At 43.0% G+C, this 12,805-nt stretch overlaps 1 long non-coding RNA gene across 2 annotated transcripts; it reads right to left on the bottom strand.

Annotated features, from left to right (window-relative positions):
* Nucleotides 1-17: 17 nt before the first annotated feature.
* LOC134478064 (uncharacterized) lies at nucleotides 18-12,512 on the bottom strand. 2 transcript variants are annotated; one of them, XR_010050422.1, is made up of 3 exons: nucleotides 12,466-12,512; nucleotides 1,211-1,374; nucleotides 18-244 (listed from the first exon to the last, which is right to left on the bottom strand). It is a non-coding gene; the product is annotated as an uncharacterized LOC134478064 (long non-coding RNA). The 2 variants fall into 2 exon arrangements; XR_010050423.1 differs by lacking the exon at nucleotides 12,466-12,512 and adding an exon at nucleotides 11,787-11,847.
* Nucleotides 12,513-12,805: the final 293 nt, after the last annotated feature.

Consider the following 12,805-nt stretch of genomic DNA (forward strand, 5'->3'; position numbering starts at 1 on the left):
GAATGCTTCCCACTGTGGGGAAGAGCATGATTCCAGCCTTGATAATTCTTTTGACTCAGTTTCTATAGGCGTCACTCTTCACATGTCCTAGGTTCCCAGAGAGCCCTCAATCGATGTCTGTCATTCTTTCCATGGGGTCTCCATGCAATGACCACGCAATGGATCAGTCGTCATCCTACCAGTAGTTTGCAGTCGGCGCTGTTTCAGGTGTGCACATGGAAGATTTCCTCCTTCGCCAGGTATCCTAAGAGAAAGCACTTCAGCTGAAAAACTAAGTAAGCCGTGTAATCCCAACAACAGGGGCTGAGGCAGGGGGAATATCATGAGTTCAAGGCCAGCCTAAACTACAGAGTGAGACCCTGTCTGAGAGAAAGAAACAGAAAACACTTTTATCAAACTTAAATAGCTGTTTTCAGACACCTTTCAGGATGCTGGAAATACACTCCTCTCTTTCAAAGCGCACTAAACAGCTTTTTCTTTTTTTACTTAAAATGTGTACCATAACATATATGTAAATATATTGGTGGAACGATTACTGTGGCCAAGTAAGTTAACGTGGCCATGTTCTCATGTTGTCTCCAAGCGTGTCTGTGTGCACCTAACGGGTGCTCTCAGCGAAAGCCCCAAGTACGGCACACTACCACCAGCTCCACTCTTGTCGGACATTTGAGCCCATCCCTCATTCCCACAGCTTTGTCTCCTTTGAGTCTTCATACTTCTCCCCTGTCGAGCCGTTTTCCCAGGGTTCACTGTATTTCCTACCGTTGTAAGATTCCACATAGAAGTGGGAGGATCTGTAAATACCCATTTTATTTTGTGCCTTGCCTGCAGCACACCTTGGCCCTGTGCAGTGCAGTGCAGTGCAGTGCCTCTGAGGCTGTGGTGGTTGTTTCTCAACTCTTTGCCCCTGGGCCTGTGCTTTTGTTGTCAAGCTGCATTCCTAGGATTCCTAACATCCACACCAGGCTTTCCCATTCCTCTCATCCTAGTTCAGCAGGCTGAGTTCTAAGAGCCTTGGTACATAGATGGTCTCTGAGCAGTGAGCATTCTGTTTGCTGTCCAGAAGGCCTCTCTTCCCACAGCAGGTTAGGAGCTGGTGCTCCATACGTCACTGAGTCTGGATCCTGTAATCCAGAAGCAGGAGCCCACTGCAGAGGCCAAGGGAAGGCCACGACTGCAGGATACCACTTCCTTAATTAGCCAACCTCACCTGAATCATCCATTCCACGACTGATTTCAGAATGCCCTCCAACAGCAGTGAAATGGCAGAATCCTGGCCAGCAGTGTGGCGCACACCTGTAATCCCAGCAGCACTGGAGAGGCTGAGGCAGGAGGATCACTGAGTTCAAGGCCAGCCTAAACTACATAGCAAGACTGTCAAAAAAAAAAAAAAACAAAAACAGATTTTTCAGGATATTTTCATGAATAACACACCCTTCACACAGGAATCATTCAGTAAACTTAGCCATTGCTAGATTCTACTTAGAACAACTTGCGACAACTAGCAGATTCAGCTACTCATCACCTGCCTCCCCTCTGAATACTGAGATTTTTAACTGTTTGAGTTCTCACAGTAGTTACGTGAATAACAGAACTTCAACATTAGCTGCCTTTATTTCAAAGAAGGTAGGCAGCCAGGTGTGATAGCCGACACCTATAACCACAGCAATCTGGGAAGCTGAGGCAGGAGGATAGCAAGATTGAGCCACCCTGGGCAATTTACCAAGACCTGGTCCCAAAAAATTAAGGGCTGATCATATAGCTCAGTGCAGAGCCCCTGAGTTCAGTCCCCCATACAAAAAGGGAACAGAACAGAGGGCTTTAAACAAAAGTACTCAGAATATAAAGCTTCTTGTTATAGGCAATCATTTACTCATAATTCTTAGTCTTGAATTCATGTACAGAGAAGTCAGGTATTTTGTGATCTGTTCTCTTCTGGATTAGATCTGGTAAGATGGTCTACAATGAGCTAAAAGTACATATAGTTCAAATTTCTGCCCATACTTCAACATCCAATATTTGATACTCCTGTCTAAAAATCATGTATGAATTTTTGATCCCTAAACATAGGCTGTTCCCTGTCAGCTTTGCTTACTACTGAAGGACCAAACCTGCTTGTCACTTGTGGGCTTTCCTCCTGTGTGGAAGAACCTTCATTCTGTGACAGTCCCAGCCTTGCCCTGCCTACCCACTTTCCTGGATGTGGAAACAAACGAGCAAAGGGCGGGGGATTGTGGGGTGCCTTCTTACAGAAGCTTGTGTGTGCTCTGCCTTTCCTGGTCACCCCTGTGGGAGGGCTGACCTCAAGGGAGAGGCTTCCGGTTGTCACTTGGTGCCAGTAGATGGCAGAGCCTACCTCAAGGTTGCCGCACCAGGGCACCCATGATGGCATGCGCACCTGAGCCGTTCCTCTGAGGCCAGTTCATCAGTGAGGAGGGGCATCATTTGCCCAAATGCCTTTGTCTCATCCTGAGAGACTTAATGGAAGGTGGCACTGAGGTCTGTTGGACTTCTGCAAGCCGCAACGTGACAAATATTTGCTTGTTGGATTATAAAAATTTTATAATAGTTTCAAAATGGTGTTAAAATTGTACAAAATAGTTTGAAAAGTATACAAATTCAACAGTTCTTTCAAATGCTGATGAAAAAGCAGGAAACTGACAATTCCAAATTAATCAAAAGCCACATAACTTTTTCTCTGGAAAAACTGTTTTACTGCTACCTGGTTTAGGTATTTTTATGTATTTTTTTAAGATTTATTTTGCTTTTAAATTTTCTTGAAAGTCAGACTGGTCATTTTATTTTGTTTGACATCACACTAAGACAGGCAACATAGCATCCTAGGAAAATGGCCATGTAACCAACCATATGTCATGAAATACAGAAAAGAAGATCTTATAATTTCAAAAGATACCTGTGAATAAACTAAATACGAATATTGATAGAACTGTGGGGGACTGGCGGCGGCTGAAAAAATAAGAAGTATGAAATATAAATAACCTTTATTTTGAGAATGCGGGGAAAGACACCCCTGACCCCCCTAGGGGCGCAGCATCTCCACCCCGGGTCGGCGATCTCTCCGAGGAACACGTGGAGTGAGGCACATAAAGTAGCCTCGGCCTGGGGTGGAACTTAAGGGGGCATTAGGGATGCACAGGTAGCCCATTGGTCTTTGTTTGGTGCCAGAGGTAGGTTCCTAAGCCTGGGGGAGATATGCGCTCCTTGGCTTTACCGGCTACAGTGTCCGGCCTGGGCCAAAACCCTTTCAAATATTACTACCTATAAAGCGTTTCTGTGTAAGGAAAAAGAAGACATGATTATGAAAAGCTCTGTGCACCTAAAGAATATTCAGTATTATAAAGATGCCTATGAACCCTGTGTCAAACTCTACATGTAATCTCAATAAATATACCAAGGAGATTTCATTTTAACTAGTGAGGCTAATTCTAAAGTTCAGATGGAAAGCTGATCATGCAAAAAGAGCCAGGAGGGATTGTAAAATAAAAATTAACAAAGAGATTAGTCCTATTAAGTACTAAAGTGCATCGTGAGATCACTAGGTATGGTGCACGCCTGCCTATAATCCCAGCACCCAGGACGCTGAGGCAGGATTGCTGCAAGTTACAGATGAGCCTGGGCTACAAAATGAGTTTAAGGCCAGCCTGAACTACATAGCAAGACCTTCTCTCAAGAAAAAATAAATTTTGAAAGCACAAACAAAACAAAAATGGAGAAATTGTACTTCATCAAAATTAAAGACTTGTGCATCAAAAGACACCTGCATTAGGGTTCGCCAAGACAACCAATAAGGTGGTGGATATAGATAGAACATACAGGAGAGAGGTTATAAAGAATTGGCACGCATCGTAAAGACACAGAAATCCCATGATCTGCCATCTGAATGCTATGACTCAGGACAGCCAGCATTACAGTTCCAGGCCAAGTGGGAAGGCCTGAGCTACAAGGACTGATGGTGTGAATACCAGGCCAAGGGCAGGACAAGACAATGTCCAAGCTGCAGGAGTAAGGTACAGAGAACCAATTCTCCCTGTCTTGCCTTTTTGTTCTACTTAGGCCCCCAGTGGGTTGTTTTGTGCCCACCTGAATTGGGAAGAGGGCTCGGTTTTATTCAGCCTAGCCATTGAAGTGGAAATCTACAGAAGCACCCCCACACTTACTGTGGGAAGCAGTTAAGCCCTGGCTGATCAGTAATTCTTTGAGACTAAAGCAAAGCCAGTCTCAAGGACAGGAATGCCAGAGGCAGACTGTAAAGGAGTTGACCTCTAGCTTAGTTGCATATCAACAGGTGTCCGGCCTTGCTGTTCTTTGTTAACTGTAGCACAGATAGCTGGAAGAATGTTTTCATTTTCAATGTTCTCGACAAAATACTAAGACCTTGCACTCTCAACCCTATCACACACATTTCCCCTTTTTTTACTCTGTATAAATAAAGATGCTGGAGCAGAGAGATTGTCACTGGCTCTCCACCAGAGCGGTCCCATCTGGCCCCAGTTTTCCTTTTAGCCTGTGTCTGTAGTTTTTTTTTAATCTCCCATCACCTCCTCTCAAGTCCCTGCTTCCCCCAAAGGTCACAGCAACTTCTACCTAGAAACATTTAATCAAGTATCTGGGCACTCTGTTGTCCCAGTCAAGTTAATCATAAAATTAATCATCAGAAACACCCTTAAAAGAGTGAAAATAGGGGCTGGGGATTTAGCTCAGCGGCATAAGCACCTACCTTGTAAGCAGGTGGTCATGAGTTTGATCCCCGGTACAGGAAAAAAAAAAAAGAGTGAAAACAGCCCACAGAATGAAAGAAGGTATTTGTAAATTGTATATCTGATGAAGGATAAGTATACAGATGGTATGGCCACTCTATAAAACTATTGGCAGGTCTTCAAAAAGTTAAAAATGGAATTACTATTTGATCCAGCAATTCTAATTCTGCGTTTTATGTTGTACTTAGATGTCCCCCAAGAACTTCATGCACTCAGAGGCAGGGCTCTTGGATGTTGATTCAATCATGTAGGTGCTTTCCATAGCTGTCTTGCTTTTAGGAGCAAGAGCTTGGCTAGAAGCAGGTTATAAGGCCCAGACCTCTCTTTCTGCTTTCTGACCTGCATGATGTGAGCAGCTTTTCTCCGTCCAAGCCTCTCTGCCTGCCGAATGGGAACTGAAACTTCTGAAGTCAGGCAAAGCCTCTCTTCCTTTAAATTGCAGGTGCCAGGTGTTTTGTCCTAGTGATGAGGAATGTGACTAAGACATCCTGTGCATTTGGACAATGTATTGAACGCAGGGACTTAGTCCCTGTACACTAATGTCCACAGCAGCACTATTCACACTAGTCAGAAAGGGAAGACATGCTGGAGATGTAACTCAGTAGTTGAGTGTTCGCCTACCATGCATCAGGCACGAGGTTCAGTCCTCAGCACTGCAGTTATAAATCAATAGATAAAGAAAAATCTTTTGGGGCTGGGGATTTAGCTCAGCGGCATAAGCACCTGCCTTGCAAGCAGGCGATCGTGAGTTTGACCCCCGGTACCGATAAAAAGAAAAAAAAAAACACATATAAGAAAAATCTTTTAAAAAAGGAAACAAATCAAGTGTCTACAAACGGACAAATGGGTGAACAATGGCTTATTACGTATCCACAAAAAAAAAAAAAAAAAAAGACTGCAGTTCTGAAATATGCTACAACATGGATAAACCTGAAACACATGCTAACCCAGGCACCGTGGAGCATGCCTGTAATCCCAGCTACTCTGGAAGCTGAGACAAGAAGATCCCAAGTCCAAGATCGGCTTGAACAAGTCACCGAGACAGCTGCCTGTAGTGAAGGAACCAGCCGTGCTTTCCGGATTCTTATTGTCCATTCAGTGAATTGGACAGAACAGTTGGTGAATGTGAAAGACTGACATTTATCTTATGACAAAAATAAGGAAAGAAGTGCTCAAGGAGAAAAGGGAGTTTCGAAGGAAGAAGAAGATGCACCCAGCAAGTAGAATGAAGCATCATAAAAACGAGTGGGCAGTGGTGGCCAAGTCAATCGCTGCCGTCTTTTCATGTCCTCTTTGATAGTTGGACCATCCAGCCTCAGTTGATCCCACGCTGGACAATTGGTATTGGATGTTTGGCTTCACTTGTTCTCATGTCAGAACATTGATATCACGTGTCATTTTCAATGTGTTCTTGTGTTAGATGACTGGTACCCACTGCAGGGTTCAGCTTGATCTCCTCAGGCTCAGGAGCTGCTGCTCTGCACCCGTGGTGGTTAACAAATGTCTTTTCTAGTCAGGTCATAGCCAACTGCTCCAGCCACATTGCCATGCCCTGGCCTCCTATCTAAAGACACTATCTCCAAATAAAAAGGGCAATAGATGTAATTCAGCACTCCCTGGTTGAATTCCCAGTACCAAGTAGGGAACAGCCCATGTTAAGTAGAATAAGCCAAACATTGGTTCTCCTTATATGAAGTATCAAGAATAGTCAAATTATCCTACAAAAAAATAATAAAAATTTTTTAAATTTTTTTTTTAATTTTTAAAAAAAATTTAAAATGGCCAGGGGTTTAGCTCAGTGGCACAAATGCCTGCCTGGCAAATGCAAGGTCATGAGTTCAACCCCCGGTACCAAAAAATTTTTTAAAAAAAATTTTTTTCTTTTTGGTCTTTTTCCTTTTTATCAGTACCGGGGATCAAACTTACAACTGCCTGCTTGCAAGACAGGCACTTATGCCGCTGAGCTAAATCCCCAGACCCAAATTTAAAAATTTTTTAAAGTATTTTTTGAAAAATTATCCCACAAAAAGTAGAACACAAGTTACCAGGACCTAGGGGAAAGGAGTAATGGGGAGTTATTATTTAACAGATACTGAGTTTGGGATGAAGAAAAAGCCTTGGAACTAGAGGTGATAGTTGCACAACATTATAGATAGGATGGTAAAGCTTATTAAAATTTAATGTGTGTATATGTGTCATAGGGAACCACTGGGGATTGCTTCAAAGCTCAGGGCAGCTGAGGACCTGGAAGGACATGAACTCACTGCGTAGTGGGGACGCGCTGCGGGTTACACTTATGTAACCATGACTTAGCATGCAACAGCCATGTGTGTGCTACACAGTTATCAGTACACAAGAATGTAAATATGTGGTAACAGCATATGTAAGACTCAATAAAGATGCAAGCTGCCCTGCTTCCTGCTGCTGCTGTGTTGCTGATGTGTGCTGCATGGATGTTCTTTAACCTGGAGACTTGACCCATAAAAATCTCCCTTGGGAAAAGCTGGGCATGGTGGTGCACGCCTGTAATCCCAGTACTCAGAAGGCTGAGGCAGGAGGATCACTGCAAGTTCAAGAGCAACTACAAAGTAAGTTCAAGGCCAGCCCGAACTGCATAGTGAGACCCTTTCTCAGAAAGACCGAAGAAAAGAAAAGAAAAAATCTCCCTTGGCCCCTGGCCCCAGCATGTGTGGAGAAATGTATGTTAACACCAAACACTCACTATAGAGTTTGATTTGAAATATATGTACAGTCATAGTAATTAATAAGTAGATATGTATTTACATTTCCCAAAGTCTACAAACTGTCACTGTCCATAAAACATTTTCAAAAACCTCTCACTGAGAAAATCTCTTAGGTAGGTTCTGCATATCTGTCAAGTGTGTGTCACTGTGTGGACAGTGGGAAACAGAAAAGGGAGGAGGGTCCTGAAAGGCCACCCTTTTTGCTCTTCCCAGGAGGAAGGAACACTGCCACCAGGTACTGCTGGGAATGCTGCAGGCAGGCTGATCAGGAATAACGTTGAAGGCAAAGCACACATTACCACCATAAAAAGAGAGAAAGGAAGAAAGAAAAAAGAAGGGCATGACCACAGATCACGTTAACTCTATGCCAACAAAGCCAACACGTTAGACAAAAAGGAGTTCCTTGGAAAACACAACCCACCAAACTGACACACACAAAAATTTAAAACTCAAAATAACTGTACATTAATTTTAAAAGTTGACAAGCAGAAGATTTCCTTCAGTAAAAACCACAGGTCCAGATGGTTTCCCTTGGAAGTTCTACCAAACATTTAAGGAAAAAATAATATTAATTTATACAGACTCTCTTAGAAAATAGAAACTATTCCCGACTCATTTTGTGAAGCAGTATAACCCTGCCAAAAACTTGACATACATTACAGGCAAAGAAAATTGGAGAGCAACATTCTTTATGATGCAAAAATCCTTGACAAAATGTTAGCGAGTTGACAGAAGCAGGACATAAAAAGAAAGGATAATCTATCCTAACTGGGTTTTATTCCAGGGAAGCAGGCTTCTAACATTTGAAAATCGATCGATGCTATTTGCTACTTTAACAGAAATTAAAGGAAGAACCCATATCATCTCAATAAATATTACAAGGCCTTTGACAAAATTCAATACCTATCATGATTTAAAAAGCAAAACCTTTTGATAATTATGAGAAAGGAACTTCTTGATAAGATTCCAAAGAAAAAACTAGATAGTAATATTTAACAATGAAACCCCAAATTTTCCCCTGACTGTAGCAAAGATACTTTCAGCACTTCTGTTTAGAATTATTACATGTTAAAAGACAATAAAAGCAAATAATCATACGTATCATAAAACCAATATTTTTTCAATACGAAGGATTTGCACTGAGCCACATCCCCCTGTTTTTGTTTTTGTTTTGTTTTTAATTTTAAGACAAGGTCTTATCCAGTCATTAAGTTGCCCAGTGTGGACTGGACCTTGCTATCCGCCTCCCTCACCCTTCCTTGTGCAACCATGTCCAAGAAAACCATCCCCATTTCTGAAGCATTAAAATTCACAAACCATAGATTTAACAACAGGTACAGGAAGCTTCTGCAGTGAGAACTACAACACAATAATGGCATGATTTAAGCTATAATTTACTGACTGATGTTTATTAAAGTAATTTTATAAGGAGCTTCTGTTGGAGGCACTTTGATATTTTCACAAAGCCTTCCTTAAGCAGTACAAGAACCTTCTGGGACCTGGGAGGACTTGGCTTAGTACTAGTTTGAACTACTAGTTGGCAAAAAGTGTTTATAACAATCTCCCTTATTCTCATTTTCCTTCAGCCCACCTAGACCAGGGATCCCAGACCCCGTGCCATCCCATGGACTGGTGTCTGTCCATGCCAGTTAGGAGCCAGGCCACCCAGCAGGAGTAAGCAGCAGGCCAATCAAAAGAGTTCTTCTGTATTTGCAGACGCTCCCCATCTGCATTCTGCAGCAGCACTGGATTCTTGCAGGAGCATAAACCTTACTGTGAACTGCCCCTGGGAGGGATCTGACCAGGGTGTGTGCTCCACTGAATCATCCTGAAACCACTCTTCCCACTCCACAACCACCCCTTATCCCTTGGAAAAACTGTCTCCCACGATACCAGTCCCTGTTGCCACAAAGGTCAAGAACTACGAACCCAGAGCATCCTGGTGTATTCTTAGCCTAACTACTGTGATAGGTGACTGTGCTGTCAACTTCAATAAGAAACACCTAGCTGCTTGGTTTAGCACAGTTCTGGGTATGTCCTGATGACTGACTGACTGAAGACAGAAGACCTGCCCTGGTGTAGGTGCTACCAACCAACAGGCTTGCAGCCTGCATGGAATGAAAGGGAAAGAAAAGAGAAGTCTCACTTCCATTTATTCAGAGGTGCTCTAGTGTTGGCAGTCAATCGCCTTTGGATGTCCATCTCCGAGCTTTCAGCCCAGACAGTTCAGCCTTCCAGGGCAGACCCTTTGGCTTCCTGCTATAGACTCACACCTGGCTCTGCACTAGGCTCCCAACCTCTGACTCTGGACCGGATCCTCTGGTTCTCCAGCACACAAATGGCCCTTTTGCTTTCTTCCACCACCCCCTCCAACTGCAGGCAGCCACTGTCGGTCTACCTTGTAAATCCTATATATATCATACATGTATTTTGTATTAAATCTCTTCCTATGGTGAACCCTCACTGGTATACCCACTGTATGTGACATTCCAGACAAGTCAAAGAAAGCACTATAGAAAACTCGAACATTTTAAACTGATTTTCTTCAACTCTTTTATTAGTATAACCTGCCCAGATTCATGCAAAAAGGAAGGTCCGTGTTCATCCTGCTCACTCCAAAGGCCGCTTCCCCCCAGCCTGTCCAGTGGGTGCAATGCTGTCTCTCTCGCCCTGGCAGCCAGTGACCAAGAAGAAGGGCATTCAGGTGCCACAGTGAGAGAGACGTGGGTGGAGCGCTGATGCAGACCCCTTTCTCTTCCTTTACTCTCCTCCTCTAACTCTTAGGAGTTCCGTTTTTTAAATTTTTGTGAGCTTCATTCTGCACAGAATATGAATGAAATCATTTACCCAGCAAACATAAAAAAGAACCTTTAATTTTGGTTTATATCTGCCTTCAACTTGAGAGAAAGTTAAGATTAATGGAGCATTATTTTTATATTTAGTGGTTTTCTAACTAAAAAATCATAAAGCATAAATAAAAATTCACTGTGATTTTCTTTTCTTTTTTGTTTCTTCTGTGTGTACCGCCCCCACCCTGTACTAGAGATGAACCTTCACACTGAGTTACATCCCCAGTCCCTTTTTATTTTTTGAGACAGGGTCCTGCTCAATTGCTGGGCTTAAATTTGTGATACTCCTGTTTCAGCTTCCCAGAGTCCTAGAATGACAGGCTTACATCACCATGCCCAATTTATTATAGTGATTTCTAAACACTTGATCTCAGACATTGGCAAAAGAGGTATTCTTTTCTGTTCATCAGATCCACAGCAAGGACAGATAAAGTTTCACTTAATGTCTTTGCCATTTGACTGAAACATAAAGAGTAACATATTTGTCCCTACATACAAAAAATTAACAGACTTTATGGTAGAGAATATTCATGTCCCTCCCTACAAATGTGTCTTCTTCCTAGGCTTCATGCAAATAGGAATTTTATATGTGAGGGAGAATTAGGATTAAAACAATGGACTGACTCTAAGGTGGGGCCAACGTCATCAGAAGGTCCCTAATAAGTGGAAGGGATGCAGAGTTGGAGCGGTGCATCATGAGGAAGACTCAGCTGACCATGGCTGCCTCTGAAGACAGTAGGGGGCCACCAGCCAAAGGATGCAGGCCACCTCCATCGGCATAGCAACAGGCAAAAAATGTTGTCCTGCCCCACCACCCCCACAGCCTTTAAGAGTAGCATAGCCTTCTGACACCTTGATTTTAGCACACTGAGACCCATTTCAAACTTACAACTGCAGAATTATGAAATAATAAGTTTGTGTTGTGTGTTAAGCCATGAAGTTTGTGGGGATTTATTAAAGCACGTTGAGGCTCAGAAAAGGACTCCACAGAGTCTAGTGCTTCAGCCTGCTGAGCACTTTGAACAGAAGGAAATTGGAAAGCAGGCGAAGCTGCCTCAGAACCCAGGTCCCTGGGATCTTCCCTCGTTCCCTGACCCACAGTGCAGGGAGAAGCTTCCTCTGAAGTTCTCTTATCTGCCTACAGACAGAGTCCACCAAAATGCAACACAGCTGCTTTCAATCCTCCTACTGAGACTTCATTAACCAAGGAAGATTAAACTCACCAGAGGAAGAGACTGAAAATCAAACACCACATCTAGAGCCCAGCAAACTTTGTCTGGGGCCATTGTGTCTTCGATGGGTCCATTTGTCTCTGCTGAAAATCATTTACCCCATCTACATTGCCTGCAGCTTTATTTCCCCACTACAAAGACAGCTGTGTAAGTTTATGAATCCCTTTGTTACTGGGTACTCACCTTCCTGTGATGCTCCCGTGCACATAAATCCGTTTCTGTGTGTGGTCTCCAGTTCATCCACTGATGGTTTAAACAAATTTAAAGACTCAAACTTTCAGAGAAGGAAGGGATTCCCTTTGCCTCTGTTGCAATAAGCAACTAATACAGATCCTTTGTTCATTGTTATGTCACATAATTGAGTAGTTTGGACACAAGATGGCAATAGTCTGCCGGATTTATCAAAGGAGTTCTGTCACTTTTGTGACATTATTAATGTATTATGAAGGGCAATGATTTAAGTTTTTTCTAATAAAAATTTTTTGGTCATCCTGTCACATTTTCCTTGAAGTTCTCCTCAATATTGTTAGTTATTTAAATTAGCCTTTGATGAATTTTTAAATTCGATTTCCTACAGTAACTTTTATACAAAGGATGAGCTACAAATTCATACTAGAATTGTGTCACGGGGGTAGAACATTTTTTTCTTCCCAGTGCCTAGAACATTATTAACAGCATCGCACAGCTGATGCCCAATAAATAATTGAATGAGAGAGCATCTTATGTCCAATTTGCATATGTATTTTTTGTCGTGTTTCTCACATTAACCTGAATAATCTGAAACTTGAAGAAAATCCTTTTTTCCCAAGATTTTCAAATTTAACACTCTTCATGAAGCACTCATTTATCCCAATATGCTTACCGTGCATTCTCCTTTGTGCTGAAGAGAAACAGCCAGTTCGTGTTGTGCAGAGCGTGTCCTGCCTTCCACCCAGGTGAGTCCAATTTTATCCCAACTTCCCAGCCTTCCTGTTCACCTGCCAGCACGCGTGGGTGCTCTGGGGGATCACGCGGCCAGGACAACAATGGGCCGGAAGGCAGACACCTGGGAACACGGGGCCTCTTACAGCTCGGCGCTCTCACTGTGCCTACCGGTGCCCTTGGATGCTTTGTTTTCTGGCTGTGCCCACTGTCACGGGGAAGGACATGTGGTGTCCTGGGTCTCCTGCTGCCTGTCAAGACCTCCACGTCAAAGGGAGAAA

Source organism: Cavia porcellus, unplaced genomic scaffold (assembly GCF_034190915.1).
Source record: "Cavia porcellus strain 051 isolate PalLab524CR breed Dunkin Hartley unplaced genomic scaffold, mCavPor4.1 scaffold_11, whole genome shotgun sequence".
Taxonomy (NCBI): Eukaryota; Metazoa; Chordata; class Mammalia; order Rodentia; family Caviidae; genus Cavia; species Cavia porcellus.